Raw genomic sequence first — 18,352 nt, forward strand, 5'->3', positions numbered from 1 at the left:
ATTCAGCAAAAAGCATTTTAAAACCTTTCTGGGAACGGTATATCAGAGGAGAGTCTACTGACTTGAAAATTTGTTTCATTTTTGCTTTTACTTGTAAACCAGCAGCTCCTTTTGCATCTTGGCAAAAGGGATAGTTAGACCTCAGCTGTGAAGAAAACTCTGCTCTTAGACCTGATTCTCAAGGGTGCTGAGGTAGCTAAGTCACACAGGTTGCCCTAGGAAGCAGGCACCTAAGGAGTGGCACACCTAAATACTTTTGTGAGCTCAGCCCGTGACAGTCAACACTGACAAAGGGTGCCTGGGTGTCTTGGCAATCCCACAGTGCTTCTCTGTAAGTTTTGCCTCTGGGCATCAAGTCTTGAGCAGCTGTAGCGGCTGACTGCCACAAAAGCACAGCACCTCGCACAGCATACACGCAGGGAGAGGGACAGGACCCCAGATTATCTGCAGCAGTTGTACAGAAGATGAGACAGCTGACGTAGCTCTAGGGAAAAAGCATGTGTACGATACCCATTCACCTGTCACTGAAGGTTGGAAATGGTGACTAATGCTCCCTGTGGTTGCTGCAGACCACAGCCTGTTCGGTTTATTAACTCAGGTAGCTTAGGTAACCATTTCAGATTGCCGTTACTGCAGCCCCTGATACTGACACAACCTCGTCAGCCACTGGGGCTAAACCAGAGACCTGCGAATCCATGAAACTTCACTGATAAGCCGCTCTTCCCAAAGAGCGTTGCACCTTGCATTTCAAGAAAAAACCAAATGGTAGAAGCTGAGTTTGCACCCTGAACCTGACAGTTTAGTTTCAGAGTCCATCCCTACTAAAACCTGTAACTCGGTTGCTGTTGCCATTGGTATCTGTTAATGCCTGGCCATCGTCAAGTGAAACTGTTTGTCTGCCCCTTCAAGGGTCAAACTCCTTGGCTGATAGCCAAAAAGTGAGACAAACCTGAGGGTGGAGAAGCTTGGGAAATGACAGCAGAATGAAAGGAGAAGGAGGACCTTCCTGAAGATTTGCTTGGAGATGCTTTGCAAGTTCTGTCCCTGGAGCTTGGGAAGAGTTCTTCAACTGCACACCAGGAATCTGCCCAGATGCTGCCTGCTGGGGCTGCAGGGGCTCAGTGTGCCAGAGCTTTCTGCTTTGCTTTCTGTCTTCTCCAAGAGGCCAGTGGCAGGGTTTGAAAATGACACCATTTATATTCTTTTTCTTTGGTCATTTTCACTTCATTCTATTATTGTGGTCAGACTCTTCAGATGAAGAATTAGGCTCATTTTCCAGCAGCTGCTGTATAAGTGAGTGCAAGACTAGACAATGTTTCTGTGGGGGGATCCTTTGATCCAAGAAAGAAATCCTTCTTGAACAATTTCTTTAGAAAAATTGGTGAAACCCACCACGTTCAGTTCAGAGCGCTGCTCAGAGAAGACGTGATAAAACTTTTTGCTACCGTTTCTGGTTACCAGATGACAAACTTCCACCTATATAATTATGATTCCATCCTTAACCTTTTCATCACAAACTTTCTTCTCCTGTTTAAATTGTAAAGAATTGATGGTGCCTTTTTGCTGAAAAGGGAAAATCCTGCTGGGTTTTGAAGGCGTGAAATATCTTGTCAGAGGAGGAAAATGTGGAGTGTGGGAAAAAATCTGGTTTCACTGAGTAATTCCTTTGCTTCCTGTATTTCTGCTTTGGTCTCCACCGCGCACGCTGGATGTATTTTGTCTGGAGCCCTGCAGAAATGTTATTCTACTGGCCCAATAAGGCCCTTTTGTGGGTACCTCTCAACAGATGTACTTCCAGAGGGAAAATAAGGATCATGAGGGTTAAATTCCACTGTTACATGTTTTAATGCATTCACTGAAGGGAAATAAAGATTTAGCAAAGCGCTGAGGGGTGCAGGGGATGTTTCCCAGCTGCCTGAATGCACTCCTTACTCTGCTCTCATTGCTAAAGGGTTCAGTTCTGTTCACATGTAAGCTACAGTGTCTTTCCACTGTGGCTCTTGCAATTTATTTAAAAAAAACCCTAAAATTAATGATTAAGTATGTATCTTGTGACCATGACTCATAACTTTTCTACTTCCTTGAGTGCACTGGGGAACTCATTTGCCCAGGTACTAAACCATGTATTCAACCTTGAGTGTGTGGTTCCCATTGGCCTAATGATGCTATTTGCATATTTAAGTACGCCTGTGAGTCAGGGCCATTATTATTAGAGTTGATGAATTATATTATCCAAATCATTAGGCAGAACCAAATGATAAGCAATTAACACTGGAGTTCAGAGAGAAAGCGCTGACGTGAAGTTCAAAGTGATGTCTTTTAAACCAGAGCAAGTCCCAGGAAGGCAATAACCTTCACTCAAATGCCCTTTGTCAATGCTGTTGGAATAATCCTGACCATCCCATAAAGATGCCGGTACCTGGCACCCATATCCTCATACTAGTGCAGGGAAAGTCTACTGGTCAAATAATTCCAGGATTACAAAGAGCCGGGGAAAAAATTCTACTTTAAGTTTCACCTGAAGAATTGCAGGGTGGTTTGTGGTTGGTTTTTTTCTCAAGACTTCTAACAGATGTATGCAGTAACTACAGTAATAGGGGAAGAAATTGTTTCAGTTAGGAACCAGGGTGATGAAAGGGTTAATTTATTTTATTTGTATTTTTCATTTTTACTACTTTTGTGGGGGGAGGAGGGAGAACCTGACCAGAACTGCAGGCGGTAGGTGTGCTTTTTTCCTTCTTTTTTAATGAAAACAATTATATATATAGTTTGATAACGTTATTATCCTTTTCTTCTTACTGATGATTTTTGGGGTCGATTTGTTTGCTCTTGTTTTCTTCTAGGAGTATTTTTAATGGGCTTTTGAATAAGTTTGTTCAAGTTCCTCACCCAAAATGTCCTAAGGACATTCCTGTCATGTTTTTTTCTCCCCAAGTTCAGTAGTAAAATGGTGCTTTCCATAGGCAAAGCAGTTTTTAGTGGAGATAAACATATCCACACAGGCCACGCTGAGGGACCAGGTGCCAGTGACCTCTCCCAGACAAAACGGTCTCTCCAAAAACTCCATTTACATTTGCAGAATTCAAAAGGGCTATGTTAGGGACCAGTTGATTGCAAACAGTCTCTTCCAATCTTAGGTGGTCTGTTGTAAAGCAATTAGTCTGGCAAGAGTCACTGTGTCCTTTTCAGCAGCATTCTACAGCCCAAAATCTCAGGCTTAGCTAGAAAACTCTGAAGCAACAATTAGAGGAAACACGTTTTCTTGAAAACAGCAAGCTCTTGGTAGGTACCTACTAAAGTATTGTTGTCTCTTGTAAGTGTTTTCCTCCCTCTAAATCCAGCAATGCGCTTGTGTTCCAGCCTATCTTTAGGCTTTGCTTCACGCTGAGCCTGCGTGCCAATGCTTTGCTGGATGAGGGTCTCCCCTTCTCTTATACTTTTTTGGTTTGGGGTTCCTGCCCCCCCTTCCCCTGTTTTTGTCCCTATTGCTTCCAGATGCCTTTGTCCCAGACAAAATGGCTACTTTTTCTGCATTTTCAGAAAATTTTCTGATCATTTTTCTACTAACTTTTATTATCTATACCTACTCCCTTCTAGTACCCCTTCTTTGTCAAACATTTTGATCTGATGAAAACATCACAGCAAAACATGAATTAAGATTGTAGATGTTTGTTGATATTTTTTGGAGTTGACTGTAAAGCTTCTATTGTTTAAAATGTTAGGCAGCAAGACCACTTTAGATTTGCAGCTTTCTTACAATTTTGTTTGCTTTTTGAAGTTATTAAACAAATCTGTTCTTTTTACACAGACTCCAAAATTAGTCAGAATATTGCAGAATTTTTTTAAAAGAAAAACCTGCTGAACTTTTTTTTTTTTTCTGCAAAACATGACTTTGAACTGCTGTCGCAAAAGTTTAGGAGGTTAGACATATTAATGGTAGGTATGAGAGGACTGGTTGTGAAACTTGTGGAGTGGAACTTGCATTCTTGCTTTCCATTGCACGCTGTCAGTCCATTGTCTCTGGCAGGGGTTTGCTGGGGGGCGAAATTCCATTTTATGATAATTCCATTGGTTTGTTTTTTTACAGTAGTGTTTCAAAGTATTGCTTCAGTAAATCTTCCCTTCTACTCTCCTGCAAAGACTTGCTTATACCCTGATGCAGCACACCACCAGCAGTGCCACAGACCAAGCAGTTTCACCCTTTTGGGGAGCCTTCCAAAGGGAGCACGTGATCTTAAATCCCACGGCCTTTTCTGCAGCAGTACCGTGCAAATGAAAAGGAGAAATGGCCATTTGGCAGCGAGACTGCACAGGCCACCGTAAGCAGACCCCTGCCCTGTGCCTGGTGCCTGGCCATTCAGCCATTACTTTCTCCATTACCATTCCCTTGGCTGCGCCTGCGTGGTCACGGAATGCCCCTGCTGAGAACTGGCCTGCCTGGAAAAGCAGCCCCTCGCTAAGGCAGGGGCGCAGAAGGGAACGCTGGCGCGGCCGCAGGAGCGTGCCCAGCCGTGGGCCTGGGCCCAAGCCAGCGTGGAGGAAGGAGGTGGAGCAGAAGCACAAACCACCACAGCAGAGGCCTTCAGGGCCCTGATCCAGGCTCCTCCTCAGCTGCAGCAGCGCTTGCCCTCCGCTGCTCTTTCCACATCTCTAACCAAACAGCATTTCTCTATTATTCCTCCTTGTCCCTCACCATTTTAAATTTAAAGATAGGGTAAATTGGGGCAGGACATCGTCAGTGCAGTGTTCCCCTCCACCCCGATAAAAGGAGGACTGAGAGCATCCCCTTAATGCAGGGTGAAATGGCCTGACTCTGCAACGTTCTCAGAGTTTTTAATGATGTAAAATTGACTCCAGATGTTGAACAGCACAGTAATGGGAGGGAGTTTCTGACTTACGGCGAAAATCTTGCAGATGTCGTGGGCTCTTCAGCAGTACAACTTGCAGTATCCAAGTTACAGGCCATCTCTACAGCACCTGCTGGTGCAGTGTGAGAAGAGTAGGTCTGAAGAACAAAACGGGTCCTGCCAAAGAACTACCTTGTTTCAGGAGGCTTAATTTTTGACTGCTCTAGTCTGGCCTAGTGGTTAATGACAGACTAACCACTGTCATTAGTGGTTTGGATACATGAAATGTGCTTCTGGAGTTTGCCTTCTGGTCCAGTTTCATAGAACCATAGCATGGTTTGGGTTGGAAGGGACCTTAAAGAACATCTAGTTCCAACCCCCCTGCCATGGGCAGGGACACCTCCCACTAGACCAGGTTGCTCAAAGCCCCATCCAGCCTGGCCTTCAACTTCCAGGGATGGGGCATCCACAGCTTCTCTGGGCAGCCTGTGCCAGTGCCTCACCACCCTCGCAGTACAGAATTCCTTCCTACTAACTCATCTGACTCTACCCTCTTTCAGTTTAAAACCGTTACCCCTTGTCCTGTTGCTACAGGCCCTACTAAAAAGTCTGTCCCCATCTTTCTTATAAGCCCCCTTTAAGTACTGAAAGGTCGCTGTAAGGTGTCCCTGGCACCTTCCCTTCCCCAGGCTGAACAACCCCAACTCCCTCAGCCTGTCCTCACAGGAGAGGTGCTCCAGCCCCCTGATCATCTTCACAGCCTCCTCTGGACTCGCTCCAACAGGTCCGTGTCCTCCTTGCGCTGGGGGCCCGGAGCTGGACTCAGTACCCCAGGTGGGGTCTCACCAGAGCGGAGCAGAGGGGGAGAATCGCCTCCCTGGACCTGCTGGCCACGCTGCTTTTGATGCAGCCCAGGATGTGGTTGGCTTTCTGGGCTGAAAGGGCACATTGCCGGGTCTTGCTGAGCTTCTGGTCAACCAACACCCCCAAGTCCTTCTCCTCAGGGCTGCTCTCAGTCCATTTTCTGGCCAGACTCTATTGATAGTGGGGGTTGCCCTGACCCAGGTGTAGAACCATCCAGAAGGAGCCCAGCTGGTATATTCAGAGTGTTTTGTGCTGTGAGCCAAAGCACAGTGTATGGGCACAACCAAGAAATTTGCTTAAAAGCCACACCTTTGATCTGGAATGCAGTGCCAATGCAACGTGCCGGGCTGCAGCCTGCAACCCGCAGTGGAGCATATCTCCCCAGCCCCACGCCATGCCGGGTGGAGGCATTGCTCTCGATGCCCTGGCTTGCGAGGTGGGCAGGAGAGCGTCCCCATCCAGATGAGTCAGCTCTACCAAGAAAGCTGTGTGGTGTCAAATAGATACTCCCTTAGTGTTCAGAGTCCTCGGAGCAACAGCGAACCCCCTTACTGAGGTGCTTTCCCCACAGCTGGAATGCTTGCATCATTGGCACTGCCCCTGTTTCTCATCTTAATAAGATCTGGACACCAAATTCTTTGATACAGGGATACTTTCTGTCAGAGATCCGCTCATCAGCCAGCATCAGTCAAACATTAATGACCTAATCCCTGCAGGAGAATGATTTCTGAAGCAATGTGTTGCTGTTACATATCCGTTTTCCTTGAATTTTACAGGAAAGATTTTACTTTTTTTTTTTTTTTTTCATTGTTTCTTTCTTTTTTCCTTTGGTGGCATAGAATGTACAATACTTAATATACCTGTAGTAAAGTGATGAGTTGTGAGTAGATCTTGACAGGGCATTGTTTCTGCGTAACTCTTATAAAACACTGATTGAGATGTTTAAATCTGAATACACTTTTTACACCTTTTTTTTATATTGAACTTTTCAGCCTGTATAGTAAATATCCAGTTACTTGGCATTCATTAATGTAAGTGCTGTAATATACTTTTGTGTTACCAGTAAATATTACTGTCATTGTGCTGATTCTAAGACATTATTTCAACTCCTTTTGACATAGTTTAGCTACTTAGAATTTCTCGGCCTTCAAGAAAATTCCACATTAAATAATTGCTAGAATGAAGAGAACAAAGGGCTGTTCTTTCCCACAAGTTTCTCAACCTCAGTAGGCGCTTCTTCAGCCAAAATGAGCATTTGCTTTTTATTTTCCACTTCTTACTTGAAAATATAACATTGATTTCTTTTGTCTTTCACTTCTGGAAATTCTAAAATCTATGTTGACTATTTCTAGCCATATTTTAGAAAAGTAGATAGCTGTGCCATAAGGAGTTATGGTTCATAACAGAATGGAAATATTGTAATTATTTTGCTTTTCTTTATATTTTTTCCACTATTAAGGTTTTAACCAAATCTTTTCTCAGTGTGATAAAAATTGAAAAGACACTAAAGAATTAAGCACTTAACATGTATGAGGAAAGGGACTCAGTTAAATGATTTCCATCTGTATGAATGAAAAATAGCTTATGAATTTTTATGTCGGAGCAAAACTTGTGCCTCGGTTACTTATTTCCTGTGTCCATTGACTAATCCAGTGATTTCAATGAGATCACCCCTCTCCTTGAAACTAGGGGTGTACACTTAAAGAACTGAATCGCTGCTCAGTAGAATATAAAGTTCAGTTTTGTAAAAGTAAGCTGCTGCTTAATTATAGTGCCTTTTAAAGCATTTCTACCTTCTTGTAAAAGATGGAAATTTTGTATGTTTAATCACCCAGTATCCATTCATCAGATAAAGACAATATTTTATATTATGATGAAAACTGCTATGCAAGAGCTGGATAATGCAGTTTTGAATATCGTGGCCTATTCACTACATCATTACGGGAATAAAGATGAGAGATTCCAGAAGGAAGTTAGTTTGGGGAATGGACTTTTGGAAAACCAGAGGTCTAAAAAAAAAACAGGCAAGAAGTAATGAAAAATGTAAAAATGTCTTGGGCTGGCTGTTTGTTGCAATGGTAAACATGATACCATATTTAAAATGTCATCCCATCGTTTTCTGAGAGGAGTCTGATGAATTCCCCATGCCTTGACTTGAATCTTTACTCCTTTGTGTCAATGTTTTTAGTGAGGTTTCTATTTTAACTTGAGTGCCATATATATTCCAGTACAATCTGCATTTGTTACGTTTGATGTACATATTTTCTTCTTCCTTTTATAAAAATACCTGTTTACTACGTAGTTTCTGTCTTTTGTAAATGACAGCTCATGCAAATAATAATAAACCATAAATTCACCTAAATGTCGTCTTTCCATTTGGGGATTGTTTTTAGGTTACTATCCTAAGGCAATCATGCCATCTGCTGTTTGCCAGCCAGCCCCAGTAATGACGAAACTAAGTGGCAATTTTCAACCCATTTGGCAGAGGGACAGAAGTCTCAAAAATACTGTTATCCCCAGGTCTATGAAAATAAACGGCCAGATAGAGGACAGAGTCCTGCTTGGTGCCTGTTATAAGGGAAAGGCATCAGCTGAGCGGTATTACTGGACACTGGGGAATGGGCCTGGGAGAAAGACAGCCTGAACCCTCCCATTGCATGAATAGCCTTAGTGGAGATCTTTCTTAAGACGTGAATTAATCAACCATAAACTACAAAGCTACGCAAACTGTGGAACAGCGAGTGAGTGCAAACAGAGGGGACAGAGCCAAGACCAAAGGAGAGACAGACTCTCCAGTTATGCTCATGCTGAAATGATCCTGATGATCAGCTTTTGTGTATTGTCTTACTTCCCTCAAATTTCAGAGAATCAATAAAGCAGCATATATCTATCTCAAAAGCCAATAGCTGGCAGCTGTTTGTTAAGGGATGCCATCTAAAGTAAAATGTTTGCTCAGTTTCTAAGAGATTCTAAGAATCCCTGCTAATGGGTGGGGATGACACCCCCCCAAACAAATGTGATGACTGAGCCTTTGGCAAATGGTCCGGGCATAGCAGAATCTGTCCTGCTGACTTGGGTTTGGCAAGGCATGGTAATAAGGGGGAAGGTACCTTTGGAATGAATGCCACCACACCTACTGCGCTGATTGCATATACCCCGGTGATAGATTCCTCTCATCTAACTTTAGATATCTACATTGGAGCAAGTTTCCCTTGGCTTCTTTTGCAGCCAAAGGGGAGAAAGAGGCAGCTCCAGGAACATCCATCTCTCCTTCCCTGCTCTGCTTAGAGACTGCTATTTACTCCTCCTCTCCCGTACGCCTGGGTTTGTTTCTGCCTTAGCCTGGAGGGCACACGTAGACTGATGCAGTGGTGGTTCCTTGAGATGAAAGTGATTTGCTGAAAAACCTCTAGCTCTTGAGTTGCCAGACAGCAAAAGTAAGTGCCTCTCGCTCCTGACCTCCTCCGGGTATAGATATAATGAGCCTTGGATCATGAGGCGAAATCCTCAAGGATCTGGATGTTTAACAGTGACTGATGCATTAAGCTACATAGAAAAATGAGTGTGTTTGGATGCTCCAACTTGGAAAGGAGAATGTGTTTGGAACATATGATTTCTATCATTCCTTAAGGCTTTAAGGTCACTCTTGCTTTATAAAAATGATGGCTTCTGGATATATATTGTTATACCCTGGAAGAGTAGTAAAATTTTGCACTTGTGCAATAAATAAAAGTTTTGGAGATTTGCTGCATACTGTGTCAGACAAACATGAGACCCAAAGGTAGTCTTATTTCTATGCATCTTCATTTATTATTTATAGGTCACAGTTTGAGACTTTTAGATATATTTTTTCCCCTGAGGGCTCTGTAAAAAAAAAAAAAATAGTCAGGTTTTTTTAGTCAACTCTGGAAAAAACAATCAGTTATTTTAACAATGTAAATTGACTGTTTTAAACCCAACTTGGGAACAATTATGAAAGCAAGACAAACAAGCAGTGCTGTCCTGTCCCATGAAGTTTCTCTGAAAAGAACATGGAGCTTAATAGTCCCATCCAGGAAGATAGTGTTCTTGTAAATGTCACCAGAGGAGAAAGAAAATATGTGTCAGAGCTCCAAACTATACCAAAGAGTGTAAGTGCAAAGGGACAAACATCTTTTACTAGCACAGGAAAAACTGATCAGATGTAACTATAAAAAAAATCCCTTTGCAGCATTGTGAGAAGTGGGAAATATTGATCTTGTTGTATGTGATATGCCAGTTTGCTAAGAAAGTAGCCTGCAGTATGGATCTGAAGTGATCTGTAGATGAGTGACTTGATGATCAACAGTGCAATGACATGGTGCTCCATCTTTGCTCTTCTTTCTGGGTTTTGTTCTCTTATTCTGTTTTCTGCAGTTCTGAAAGATATATTCATAAATCTCCACTTGACCAAAAAAATAGTGATTGTTGTAAATAAACACAACCATTCAAATATTTGTATTAAATTGGTATTTTTACTTATATGATTAAGAAATAACTGAGTCAAGACAATAATTTCTGCAGTCTGCATTGGTATGTTTAAGGATAAGGAGCAAGGATCAAAACACTCCTTTTTTAAAAAAAGGATGGAAACACATTTAATTTTTTAATTATTCTGTTTTAAGCTAACAAGCATCACTTGACTTCTAGAATCTGTCAGTGTACGAGCAGGAAAGACCTCTCTCCTTGCTTACGCGCTACCTAACCTGTGACTTTTGAAGACATCCTAACTATCTAAATCTACCTTAAACACCATGTCAGAATCTGACACACACAAAACAGTTTAATTCTGAAGTAGATGGGATGATCTAATTTTAAAAATGCTACTGTAAGAGAACTCTTTGAAAAGTTAGGATTTAGCTTTAAGAAGAAAAGCTCATTGTACACAACCTACTAGTATAATAACCCCATAAGCAGTACGGAGGGTGGAGGAGGGATTAAAAAACAGCTCAAAGAAGAGGGGGGGGAAGTCATTACAGAAATATAGATTATTTGCAGAACTCTATTACATCTGTTATCTACTGCCATAACATACACACATCAACTTTGATCATACTAGGTTATCCTAATGACATGACAGCGCTTACACTGATTTGATAAAGTTTCTGGATTATATACACCCATAAGAGAGAGCTTTCGGAGTACTTGACATTAGTGTGCTGCCAGGATGACCCTGGATGCCTGCCAGCCTAAGCAAGAGTAAAGCCATATCTCTTGGTTCTGAAGCTATGAAATATTCATTACAATGTTTGAGATGTAACAGCTTTGCCCAAAAGTGAGAGTGCCATAAACAGGCTGTTCTCCCAATAGCTAGAGTTAGGCAGTCAGCAGTCTAGAAAGGCTCCATCAATAGATATGTTGTTTATTTTGACAACGTAACAGATTGTATTTGCACTGGGAAGTCAACCGGCAGATGGTCTTTGCACAACCTAGTGAGGGCAGATCCACTTCTGCTGATTGGGAAAAGCTCTCTCTTAATCCAGCATTGCAAATTTTTGTCTTGAAGAATGCTAGTTGGTAACAATTCTCCCTTGAACAACCAGATCTAAATGGCCAGAACATACAGCTACTGTGACCAAAAATCTTTCATCCATCTTCTGCATTACATTCCTCACCACGTGGTTTAGGTGACCTGCTGCTTACCACTTTTCCATTGCAGTCTTAGTGTTCAACACTGAACTCAGAGCTGGAGAGGACAACCCATGTATCACAGCTGCTCTAAAAAGGCAGGCAGTTCCAAAATTGCAGTTACTGCAGAATAATTCACATGTGGTAACTGTTTTCAAATGTTGCCTTGCTCTGATCTGTTCTACCCAAAAATTTTTTATTCCTGTGTCACAAAGCAACTCAGAATCTTCCAGAAATACTTAAGACAACATAAACATATAATGCTATTAACGTTTAGGTTAAGGACAAGCTGTATCCACTGGAGAGAGAAAGACAGAGGTGAAATGTACTTTATAGTGGGACAATTAAAAACCAGAAAAGCAGGAGTATTAGTATTAAATTCAGACATCTATGACTGACTTAAAAAAAATTAAAACCAGTGGTACAGTATGAATGTCTTAGATTTCCTCCCCTCCTCTAGCACTTCTGCTTCCTTCAGTCTCCTACTGTGGGGAAGCCATGTTGTGGTTTGTGAGTCAATGACAATTCCTTAGCTATCAAGGGTAGCTAAGTATCTGTGTTTTCTCCATGCTGGTGCTGCTTCCCCAAACACAGAAACTCTTCCCAGGCTTCAGTCCCCACAGAAATAATGTAGGCAACAGCAGAAACCAGCTGCAAAATAGTTCCCTTCTTTCATACCTGCTTCATTGCCAGTAGTGCAGTGACTTGCTCAGGGACCGACCACTCCTGGGATGTACTGTCCTTACTGACGCTGTGAAAACTGGTAGAACAAACTGGTGCTGGTGATAAAGAAGAAATTGCAGGAATTAAGATTCTTATTTCAGGGAACACAAAAGCTGTATTAGGAGGCCGCAGCCCCGCACTCACTGGATGTGGGAAGTTTCTTCTAAGGCTGTAACATTTGACAACCACATCATACTATGAAAGGCAAATGTGAAGAGGAGCCCCACCCTTACATCAATTTATTTCACCTGATCCATCTGAATGGTACACATCTATGTGGTGGATGTGACAAGCGCAAAATTAAATCTGAAAGTATGTCTGAATGTAAGGAGAATGCTGTTTATAAACAGAAAAATATTTTTGTAAACAGAATGAGCTGTTCTGATGTTGAAAGTTTGTCTCATACAGAGTCATATTTTTTTCCCCTTAAAGACCTCCTACATGTTTGTGTTGTTACCACATAGCAACTATTTGATGTTAATCTGTAACATATCAGGAATGTTTTCAAAAAATTGTGATGCTTGGTTTGCCTCCTCTCAAATTATTTTTAATTACAAAGCTATGTACCACATGCATGATAGCTAGGATTATTGGATGCAATTATTTGTATCTGGAAATAGAAAAATGTCAATACTGTTCCTACTTTTTCACATGGATTTTACATTGTCTTTCATTTTTATGCCTAGTAGTTCCAAAATATTCGTATTCCTTCTACCCTCCCAATATGATTCAATACACTTACAATTCTACAGGTATCTTTTTTCCTTTGCTAAGTTCTAAGTCTCAACAGGGAAGAGCCAAGTGAGGCTTCCCATTACACATAAAATAATTCAGGCTCATACATGTGAGTTTTCCTCCTTTGGTTTCAAAGCATTTTGACATTCTTTTCAAAATAAAGTGCAGAAGAGAACAGACTCCAAAGCATTAATCCAGAGAAATGCATTACATCGCTTATTCATTGAATGGCTTCTTTAAAAAAAGCAATGGTATCTTTATCTCCATTTTAGTGACAGTCAAAACACAGCCACATTTAGTAATATGCTTTACCCAGGGTCACAGAGCAGCTGAGAAAACCCTAGGTTCTCAGCTCGCACCCTCTTTCTTCAGGAGATGGTGTGGTCCACAGTTAATATAACCTGCAGGAATTCTTCATCGCTTTTTTCCCTACCAGATGCTATTCTATTCAGACACAACAGTTTACTTTGGCAGAGCCAAAACCAAACTCCAGGAAGCCAGTGAACATTTATGATTTTTTTTACGGCAACAAAAGGAAAGCTGAAAGCATGGATGCCTCTTTATCAGTCTGTTCTGTTCCCAGCCACCCTCCTAAAGTAACATTGCACCTGAGTTGGAGCGGTCTGGGTTCATACTGTACTTCCTGGTGCATTACAGTAGCCCCCAAATAACTTTCAAGTGACATCAGTGCAACGATGCAGAATGTTTGTACAGGAATGACAATATAAACCCGATTTTATGTTAAAAAAAAATCACTCAGACCAGCTTAAGAGGTGTTGCCCTCCACTTTTCTGTTTGCAGTGATCTTCAGTCTGTGTGATCATGTATTTAGTGCTGCCAACAGATAATACTGTGAGACTTGTAATACAATCACTTATTGCGTGTCTCAGAGCTGAAGCTATTGCACCCGTGCAACTGCAGGGAAAAAAAAAAATACACAACACTAAACTAAAGCAAAAACCAAACCCTCAGCTTTCATTTATAAAGCGAGTTAAGTTTGCAGCTCTCCTGGCTAAGTTGAAAAGCTTGTGAACGCCTTAAATGCTCCAATGCAACAAAACACAAAGAGCTGCCAGTACTCTTTGTTACGGCCGTTTTAAGCCAGTTTGGGGATGCTGGAACATTTGGATTAGATGCACCGTTCCAAGACGCGCAGGTCACCTTGCCTAACGGATGCAGGGATGGGCGGCTCCCTTCCAGACAAAAACCGGGCAGGGTGGGCGGAGGATGCCTCAAAACCTATCCTCGAGCATTAGCCAAGCTGGGACTCCCTTGAAACCTCTGCGGCTCCAAACTCCTCCATCCTGTGACCAGGGGAAGGATGGGAAGCCGGGCTTTCTCCCTTTATGCTCCCGACGAATGCAAGCTCGGCAGCTCCTGGGGCCTGGGGTCAGAGTAGCCCTTTCTCCCCTCAGCGTGCGTGGGGTGGGAAGCGGTGGAAGAGGCGGGGAGGGGGCGCCTGTGGTAAGGCGGCAGCAGCAGCAGCCCTGGGGCCCGGGCAAGGAGGAGCAGCGCGATGTCTGGGAGGGCGGCAGCGATAGGGGGGTTGTTGCAGGCCCGGGCTGCAGTGACTCCTCCTAGAGGCGGTATGCGGAGCAGGAGGAAACCCCTTCCACCCCCCCTCAAGAGGAGCCGCCGCCATCGCCATTGAAACATACAATACGGGAAGAGAGCCGGCGGCTGAGGCGGAGCAAGGGTGCGGGTGGGGGGGTGGGGGAGCCAAAAAGGGACGGGGAGGGGGAGGAGAAGGGGGGCAAGGAGAGGAGGAAAAGAGGGGGAGGGAGAAAAAAAAAAAAAAGAAAAAAAAAAGGAAGGAAAGAGAAGAAGAAGGAGGCGGCGGCGGGCGCCGGCAGGTGAGGGGAGCGGCGGCGCGGGGGCTCCGGGGCCGCGGCGAGGCCCGCTCCTCTCTTTCCCTCTCCCCGCTCCCGGCCGCCCAACCCACCTCCTCCTCCCGCCGCTGCTGCCTTTCTCCGCAGCTGCCGGGGGTGACCGGCCGGGGCCGGGGTTAGTGGCCGGCCGCCGTGAGGGGAAGGGGGCGGGGGGGGAGGGGGGGGGCGGTGTGCGGCTGTGGGGAGGAACCGCCGCGGGCGACGGTTGGGGCGCGAGGCGGCGGCGGCGCGCGCGGGCCCGGGGCCGGCTCCGGGGGGCGTGGGGGCGCGAGGCCTCCTTGGGGCCTGCGCGCGAGCCCCGCGCGCCTGCGGCTCCGGCTCGCTGCCTCCCTCCCCCTGCGTCCCGCAGCCCGGCGAAGCCGCAGCGCTTCCCGTTCGGGAGACGCGCTTCACGGCGGCGACCGCCGCCACCGCCCCTCGCAAGCAGCGGACGAAGCCTCCGTGGCGGCGGGAGCGAGCCCGCTGATGGGAGGGTGGGGGGAGCGTTTGCGCGGGAAAGCCAGCGGCCACTCCCCCCCTCCGCCGCGCCTCAGGGCGCCTGCGCGGCCGGCAGCGGAGCGCGCACGCGGCCCCGCCTCGCACCCCCGGCGCCTTCCCGTCGCTCACCGGCTCCCGGCCAATCGGTGCGCTCCCTCCGAGCCCGGGTTCCGCTGCGGCCTCCGCCCGTGCAGGTGGGCTCGGCTTGCTGGCCAATCAGCGGGCGAGGAGGGCGGTGCTCTCAGCTCTGCGGGCGGCCAATGGGGGCACGCGTCGGGGCGAGGAGGGGAGTGGGCGGGGCGGATGTGTCTAGGCAACGGCGCGGCGCCTCAGCTGGCGGTCCCGGCCGGGTGGTCTCTGAGGCGGCCTCCGCGGCTTGCTGGTGATCAGCTTGGCCCCTGCGAGCTCAGCAGCTCTCAGCAAAGTCAGAAGAAGACTCTGAGTCGATATGGAGGCCCATCCCCTCAGTCTGCGAGCCGTGCTGTGCCGCGGGCAGTCAGCCTCGGTAATTTGCAAGGGGAAGCTGCTTCTGGTAGGACCCCAGGGTCCTTTTGGCTTTGGTGTGCCCGTGAAGCTTCTTCCAGTAGAAACGCATTCTGTGTCTATCCGGGTGGCGTACTACTTGCCCACTGAGTAGCCCTGTGCAATAGGGCATCGGCTGTGCCTTACCGTTTTATTGAGGTAACAAGCTCCTGCTTTAGGTCTTCTGAGTTATGTTCATAAAGTGGCATTTGTATATGAGTGTGCAGTCTGAGTTGACCCCTGGATGTGTTTTTGGATTGCTTGTCAACTCCTCACTCTTCAAACAGCTGGAGGTGAGGAAAGTGCAGGTGTGTTGGTAGTCCTGCATGTCCTTGATTTCAGTCTTTGCCTGCTGAGTTCCAGTTTTCTCAATATTTGGAAGTCAAGATTCCTAGATGCCAAGTATGTATTAACCGTCTGGGGATGGTGCCCAAGGCATCATTGGTGAATAATTTTAGTAGAAACGGTTCTGGTACAAAGCCTTGCAATGACTCGGGTGTTAGTTCTGTGAGCCAGGCCACCAAGGCTGGCATCCAGCGGTGCCTGAATGTTAGCCCACGTGAGCTTCTGGTGTAGCTCCCAGTGTGATGGCTGTTTCTAAACCTTTGGCTGTTTGAGGGAGGGCGTTCGGCACACTGCTAAATTTTGTCTGCCAGATGACATTGTGGCCACCTGTAAAGTCCAAAAGGATAAGCTGCAATGCCAGCTGTTTTAATCTGACTAGGAATTTACCTAATCACTGCACTGTTATTTAGTGATAACTAGTTGCTAGCATGTGTTTCACATTTGGTGTAGCTGTTAGCTTGCCTCTGTCTTGTGTGTGATCTGGGATGTGAGGAGGAACAGCCAGAATTTACTTTTCTCCACCAGTGTTGCACCAGTTTTGTTGCTATCTTGTGCAAACTAATCTTTCTTTTCTATTACTGTTTTTTGTGATTTTTCTTAAAGAAAAAATTAGATTTCGTATATCTTAGGCATTTTGTACTGCACTGAGCTTTCTGATGTGCATCTGTGCATTCTTACCAGATCTTTACATGTTCACCTCTGAAACTGTTTCCTGGCCGGGTTTTCAAGTTCAGGCTCACTTGGAGGTTGCAGTCTGTTTCTGTGTCTGCAGGTTGTTCTTACTTTTCTAAAATTTGTATCTGTCCTTGCCACCTAAAGATGATTATGAGATTTTGTTCTTCTGAGCATCTGTGTAGGAAGAACTGGGAAGTGGTTTTACAGTTGCTTTGGTAAAACTTGATCCACTGGGATGTGGTGTGATGCAAATTGCACAATGGTGAAAGGAATGTCCCAGGGTGGTCTGTTGTTACAGTGTCCAGCAGTCATCACCCTCTACTGGTAATCGTGGTGGAAGAAAACAAGGTGGTAGCATCTGTAACAGAGGGACCCTCCCCAAGTGGCCAAAGCAGACCTACCTGAGAGAGGTGGGGAGGTAGAGCTCTTTTTCCAGCAGGTAGAAGGAAAATGTTGCTGGTTGCTTTGGGCTCTGAAGAAGATAGAACTCAACAGAGGAAAGCCCATCTTGCGAAATTCTACCCTATTTTCATCGTATTGTAGAGAGCTCTGGGAAATCTGGTAGCTACTAAATCCCCCCTAGCAACACAGGGATGTTGGAATCATGGCAGAGTAGGAGTGTGCCGTGACCAATTAAGGGATTGGAAAAATTAATTGCTTTAAATTGCCTAAGCCTCATGATGTCATGGTAGCCAGATATAGACGCACTTCTAACTCACCAAGGAGCTTCACATAGATGGCATGGCTGTATTTTTTTTTAATGGAGACTTGTTTATAAGGGCAAACGTAGAAGCAATTAATCAGCAGGCAGTGAGGGAACCAATATAGACTGAAGTGCTTCTCAGCTGATAAGCCCTTGATGCTTAGCTGTATCAAGAGAACAACTGGGACAGCAGTGTTCAACTTGTAGCTCTTCAGCTGTTGGCAGCTTTGGTGAGTTCAGGTGAGTGCACCACATAACACTGTCAGGGCTGAGCTGACGTGCATTCTGCAAGGTAAACCAAATCCCTGCCCATGAGAGGAATGAGCCCACAGAGCCCGAACACCTGGGGCCTTGCTGCAGATCAGGCGTAGCTCTTCTGTGCAAGAGAGCTTCAAGATCCCAAAGACTGACAGTCACCTGAACCAGTGAACCATTCCCTTAGTGTCCACCTTCCAAGGTGCCTAGCGTAGATAGTTGGCAACCCCAGCATGCCACATGTCTTTGTACAGGTCCACAGGAGTTACATTCTTCTAGATGTGACTATGCCATAGCTTGGATTTCTGCCAAAGATTGCCTGCCGTAGGATTCAAGACAAGATGAGACAAGAACATACTGTTGTATGTGTCACTCCTGGTCCATGTAAGTTGCAAAGAAGAGAGAGAGAGAGCACATTAGCAGAGTTCTGAAACCTCTTTTGTATTTAGGCTCTCACAAAATTCCACAAACATACCTGATCTGTTACCTGCAGTGTATTTGGAAACATGTTTTGGGATTCCAAAGGTTGCCTTGGCAGCAGGGGGAAAAATGCCTGAGACTTGCTGTGAGACAGAAGGGAAAAATAAAGGGATAGACAGGGGTGGAAAGTTCAGTGAGACAACAGAAGATTGAGCCAGAAGTAATTAATTAAACAGAAATTTATATAATGC

General features: G+C 45.1%; 1 protein-coding gene and 1 long non-coding RNA gene across 6 annotated transcripts in view; one reads left to right on the plus strand and one right to left on the minus strand.

Moving 5' to 3' along the window:
- Positions 1-3,458: 3,458 nt before the first annotated feature.
- LOC129785788 (uncharacterized) lies at positions 3,459-14,853 on the minus strand. Its single transcript, XR_008750023.1, has 3 exons — positions 14,758-14,853; positions 12,036-12,136; positions 3,459-10,108 (listed from the first exon to the last, which is right to left on the minus strand). It is a non-coding gene; the product is annotated as an uncharacterized LOC129785788 (long non-coding RNA).
- Positions 13,778-18,352, plus strand: part of LOC101918031 (core histone macro-H2A.2) — a 28,626-nt gene continuing 24,051 nt past the window's right edge. The window contains exon 1 of one of the 5 annotated variants that reach the window (XM_055820023.1): positions 13,778-14,511. The gene's annotated coding sequence lies outside the window, so the exon portion shown is untranslated. Of the gene's footprint in view, positions 14,512-14,541; positions 14,669-15,498; positions 15,863-18,352 lie in introns of those variants that run through there. The other 4 variants (XM_055820022.1, XM_055820018.1, XM_055820012.1 and 1 more) reach the window with 4 other exon arrangements.

Source organism: Falco peregrinus, chromosome 1 (assembly GCF_023634155.1).
Source record: "Falco peregrinus isolate bFalPer1 chromosome 1, bFalPer1.pri, whole genome shotgun sequence".
NCBI lineage: Eukaryota > Metazoa > Chordata > Aves > Falconiformes > Falconidae > Falco > Falco peregrinus.